The 6,063-nt window shown below is 35.3% G+C and overlaps 1 protein-coding gene across 1 annotated transcript in view; it reads left to right on the plus strand.

Annotated features, from left to right (window-relative positions):
* Positions 1-1,719: 1,719 nt before the first annotated feature.
* Positions 1,720-6,063, plus strand: part of LOC135226481 (probable G-protein coupled receptor Mth-like 1) — a 30,853-nt gene continuing 26,509 nt past the window's right edge. The window contains exon 1 of the mRNA XM_064266090.1: positions 1,720-1,975. The gene's annotated coding sequence lies outside the window, so the exon portion shown is untranslated. The remainder of the gene's footprint in view (positions 1,976-6,063) is intronic.

The raw sequence follows: 6,063 nt of genomic DNA on the forward strand, positions 1-6,063 counted from the left end.
TATGTGTTATTATTATTATTATTATTATTATTATTATTATTATTATTATTATTATTATTATTATGAAGATATCATATGGAGTAAAGCAACGGGGGAGATTGACTTGAAATTCAGATTTTACCAGGCGCCCAGAGTAAGTTGGAGCTTCAGATCACGCCATGTCTTCAATTTCACTGCTTGCTCAAAGATACTTCTTCTATTGCTGCTACTGTGACTTTTATTCTTACCATTATTATTACTGTATTACTAATACCAACGCAAAGGTTCGTGGGAAATGTCTCTTGGGACTTGTTCTTGAAAAACCGGAATTTCAGGTTAGTCTAGACCGCCCTTATCCTGAAGATACTAAGTTGTGGTTGGCCTTGAGTATATATATATATATTTATATATATTATATATATATATATATATATATATATATGATATATGTTATATATATATATATATATATATATATACATATATATATATATATATATATATATATACATATGTATATATATATACGTATGTATGTATTGTAGATACATATACATAATTATATATTATATTATATATATTTATATTATATACATATATATATTTATTATATAGATATATATATATATATCATATATATATATACTATATATATATATATATATATATATATATATATAGATGGCACTATCATCATTATTAACTAACTCCCGGTTTAGACTCAAAGTCGAAAGAAGAAGAAATAGTAAAAGTCGCCAACAAACAAGCAAAAAGATGACTTTGTATGAGGTCCACAATAATGTATCAATGGTAGAATGTGAGACTTTATATAAAATGTACGAAAAGTTTTCGAACCCTATCCTAGGTTCGTGGGTTCGTCTTCAGTCCAAGTGAAGATGAGCCCAGGATAGGGCTCGAAAGCTTTTTGTACGTTTTTATGAAGTCTCACATTCTACCACTGATATATTCTTGTGGGCCTTATATGTACAAAGTTACTCCTGCCCTCTGAGAGTTCTACACAATAAGATGACTTATGAAAGAAGGAAAAAGAAATTGTCAACTTAGCTCATTTGTTTCAATGAAATCTTCTTATGATAGCAAATTTTAAAGGCAAAAATGAATAATGATGACGCTATGAATTTAGAAAATAAAAAATATATCACGGCTATGCTGCAGAGTAACTGTTGGTCATTTAAATGTCGGTTATACAGCATCTGACATCCAAGAGCCCTCTGGCATACAGCCAGCTTCATCTGCAACTCACGAACACGCTAATGAGCGGACAGTTCAAGGCCATGGGCAATGCCTTTTGGAAAGGATGCCAAAATCATCCATTGCCCCTCCTTAGCCGCCTCCTTCCAGCGCTCACTGACCCCCATCTCCTCCAACCCCAACCCACCCACATCCCTAGCGGTGTCCGGTGATCCAGCGAAACCAGTTTCATCACAGGACTTTTTTTTTTTTACGGAATTCTCATTCCTCGGGGCTTGAAAGCAAACTTTTATTTATTTCAAAGCCACCATTAGCTAAGATTCAAAGATATCTAACTAACATTAACTGTTGTTTATCTCAGTGTTACCTGAAACAGTAAAAATGACAGTGGCAATTAGATACTTGTGATTTTTATTCATTTCTGTTTGTTATGAGGTGTCAGCAGTCGTACGTTTGGCAGCGATGAGACTTTGACCCGGACGGTAAATCCTTTCCCTGCAGGACCCAGTCTTACTCGTCCTACGCGACTAACCAGGAGTCCTTAACCTTATCAGAAGAATCCTGGAAGCCGATGCCGTCCAGGTAAAAGTCTGGATCTGGATAAAATACAGTGGTGAAGTGCAGTGAACGAAGTGTTTTCGGAATGGTTATTCGTAAAGAAAGTGACGACATCTCAGAAGAAAGTTAATAGAATCTGGAACGGTAGAGATTTGGGTAAAATGTTCTCCACTGATCTAAATGCAGAAATGTTCCTGGGCTGTGAAATCTGACATCCTTCATGCAGGTAAGGACGTCATTGCAAATCTACTGCACTTCGGTGCCCTAAGCGAATAAAGACAGAAATTACCCCGTCCTGAAGCTAAGGATTTTTTTTTTTACAAATAAACGCCGTCACTATGCAAAGGGTGAACATAATTGTGTTTTCACAAGTGATGATGCACATTTAAGTTGTGTACACAGCGACACACCTCAAATGGCAGATGATATCTTATTACGTAGTTTATGTCTTTTAATGTAAATGCTTAATGCCCATAGAGTTCCGTAGGCAACGCTCACGCGCAGTACTTTGACGCCAATTCGAAATCAACTCGACTCTAATTTAATGATAAATGGGAAAACATCACACATTGACAAAGCTTTCGTCTTTTCCTCCTGTTGTATTCGAAAAGAGTTTTTTCTCTCCATTCTTTATTTTTTTTTATCTTTATTATTTTAGGATCATTTGCTGACATAATCAGTACCTACTCTCTCATGTCGCTAATTCTATTCTTTTTACTCATTGCTAATTTTTTAATTTTCTCCTGTCAGCCTTCTAATGTCGTTTTTTTAACTGAAATTAATCGAATCTTACAGTAATTATGTCATCTCTCTCTCTCTCTCTCTCTCTCTCTCTCTCTCTCTCTTAGTGTATAAGTGTGAGCTCACAAGCATGCCGGAGCGCACCCATGCATACACACACATACATATATATATACATCTCTGTCTATGTGTTTGTGACGAAATGTTAATGTATACATCCACATACATGCATATAAATATATATATATATATATATATATAGTATATATATATAACAAGGCTCAGGTAATTCAGCATTATATGGAAACGTATGTTCCAGGAAAATGAGAGCTAACTACCACTAGATTCATAGTCAGTCAAATAGTGTAATCATCGCTCAAAACGAGAACAAAAATAGAAAAGTTATGGCCAATATTCTTGCAAACATCCATGAAGTATTCATTAGGGAGAAAATTTCCTAGTATCGGTGACCTCAGTTCCGTTATATTCGTCTACAGAAATCGCTCAAACAGGCATGAAGTGACATTGATTTGTAATCGTTTTGCTAAATTAAAATCGACCCTGGACAGGAGCTGCAAGTAACGGCAAAATGAAGAGGCATTTGGATGTGAACCGCTACGATTTTACCAATAAACCACTTCCATTTTGCCGCCAATGTTGGCGCAATTTGGCTCCGATTCCGGCGGCTGAACGCTAAACGTTGCCAAGAAACGTATTCGCAAGAACCTCTTGAACGCGTGGTATGGGTATGCCATAATAATAATAATAATAATAATAATAATGTTCTTTACTTCAGCTCAGTTCATATACATGGAATATGCAAAGTAGAGGCACTGCAATACACACATAGTTTAGATCCACGAGATAGGATGATAAAAAATTATAATTGGCAATATCCGCTCAGTTGTTGAACGGAAGGAGAGATCTCACTTTCACTAAGCGACCGCCTTCTTGGGGTCACCTTCAACTCAGAGTGGGAATACTTTTGTTTCCCATTGAGTTGTCTGTGTTATTTGGTTGTATTTATTTATCTATTTGTTAAGAATCCATCGTTTTAGCATTAACCATGAGAGATGATTCATAATTTCATCTGCTCCGTTCAGAGAGAGAGAGAGAGAGAGAGAGAGAGAGAGAAAGAGCAATGACGAACCAGGATGGGCTACAGTCATACGCCAAAGCCTTTTGATTGTAAAGTATAATGTCTCTTTAAGAAGTCAGTTTCTCATAAACACTCAGAACAATCCATGCTCCGTGAACAGCATAATGATCTCACGTTTCGTGGCTTTCCCTTAAACTAACGGCTAATCTGATACACCAAACGAGGCACGAGAAGTACAGACATCCAAATATAAGATCGCAGAAATGGAAAACGGAAAGAGATAATACGAAAATAAGAAGCCATCACTAACCTCCCCCACATCATCGCCAAAGTTCAACAATCTATATATACAGGAACGCAGATCTCGAATTCGGTGATTCTTATGGCTAACACAAGGCTAATGCCAACCAATCAATCATTCAATTGGGTCGCTAATTGTTGGAATATGTTGTCATAATTCCTGTACCATTTTCACCAATGAGTGTCCTCTCAAATATTGTGATAAAATTGGTCATATTTTCTCATTTGTTTACAGTCAACATATGTTGAGGATTGCTCCTGCATATGTGGGTGACGTTCATTGGACGAGGTACTTCTCACCATAGTAAGGTTAAGCCTCGATGTATTTTCTACAAGCTAAAAAAGAACTAGTAAAAAATGCGCCGAAGTATCGAATTTTCTGTATAGCGTAATCATGTTGCACGATACTCTCAGCCACGGTCCTTGAATCCCCAGCCGCTGCCCATAAAACTTTCAGCCACTTCCCCGGTGGTGGCCTATCCTATAGCATTATAGGCTAACTGTTTGATGACTGGATGGTGGATGATCAGCATGCCAATTTGCAGCCCTCTAGCCTCAGTAGTTTTCAAGAACTGAGGGCGGACAGAAAAAGTGCGGACGGACAGACTAAGCATCTCAATAGTTTTCTTTTACAGAAAATTAAGAAATAAATTCTAAACTGTAAGTCCAATTTCTTAGCCCAAGCCGAAAACAAACAGAAATAAGAAATCAGATTAAAAAAAAAAAAAGTTGGGATCAATGAAAGTTTATGAAAATGAGGGAAAACTTAAGTAAGAAAGCGTATAAACGTATCATCATATCTTGTTTCCTTTGGAGAAATGAAGACATAAATCATAAATAAACAAGACTACAAAGACTATAATATCTATCACCCGGTGCAATTATTATTAACATTAATTTGTCTTTAACTATCATAGTGATAATAATCACTGTACGCAAAATGTCATTATAAAGTGTAATTTATTTATTTATAAGTTATAGAAATATTTACGCAGTAAAATCGAGGTGATTCAACTGTTATTATTATTATTATTATTATTATTATTATTATTATTATTATTATTATTATTATTATTATTATTATTTATATAAACAATTATGCAGTAAGACCGAGGTGATTCCACCATTATCATCATTGTTATTATGATTATTATTTAATAAATTAAATTAATTTACCGCCAGTTAAAAACCGAGGTTAATAATCTCAACCATTTTAATTTAGTTTATTTCATTTTTATTATTACTTCTATTATTATTATTATTATTATTATTATTATTTTATTATTGCAGTAAGACCGATAGGTGATTCAATTATTATTATTATTATTCTTATTATCATTATTCATTAGTTATTTTTATTATTATTCTTATTTATTATTATTATTATTATTATTTAAGGTAGTTCGTAGTAAGACCGAAATTTTTCTACTATTATTATTATCATATTGCATGAGCAAGCATTAGTTGAAGTCAGCTTAATGAGGTGTAGAGTGTGCGTAGCGTAGTAACTTTTCACGTCATCATCTTATGAGTCAGGCGAAAGTTACTCTGGTTCACATTTAGGCCAGAGAAGCTATCTTAGGTATCCGGTGAGTAATGAGTGACCTTGATAACACCCTTCTGCTTTTCCTACTTTTTTCTCTCCATTTCTATTAGTTTTCTGTAAGAGAAAGACTCAGTAGTTACTGAGGCTAGAGGGCTGCAAATTGGTACGTTGATCATCCACCCTTCAGTCATTAAACATGCCAAATTGCAGACCTCTAGCCTCAGTAGATTTTATTTTATTTATAGTTAAAGTCAGCCATAATCGCGCGTCTGGCTACGCTATAGGATAGGCCACCACCGTGCAGCCCTCTAACCTCAGTAGATTGTATTTTATTTATGGTTAAAGTTAGCCATAATCTAGCGTCTGGCAACGGCATAGAATAGTTAACTACCGGGCCGTGGATGGAAGCTTCATGGGCTGTGTCTCAACAGCTTTATACGCTATACAGAGAACTAGATTACGTCGAGGTTACTACGGCGCAAATCTTGCGTGACCTGTCAGCATGTTCTTCTAAACATATTACTATGACATGACGGTAATATAAGAGATGGGTACATCCCTTCAATCTGCATACCACAATATGTTCCTAAAGGCCATCGTTGTGGGATATTAGTGCCCTTAGTGAAGC

Source organism: Macrobrachium nipponense, chromosome 14, assembly GCF_015104395.2.
Source record: "Macrobrachium nipponense isolate FS-2020 chromosome 14, ASM1510439v2, whole genome shotgun sequence".
NCBI lineage: Eukaryota > Metazoa > Arthropoda > Malacostraca > Decapoda > Palaemonidae > Macrobrachium > Macrobrachium nipponense.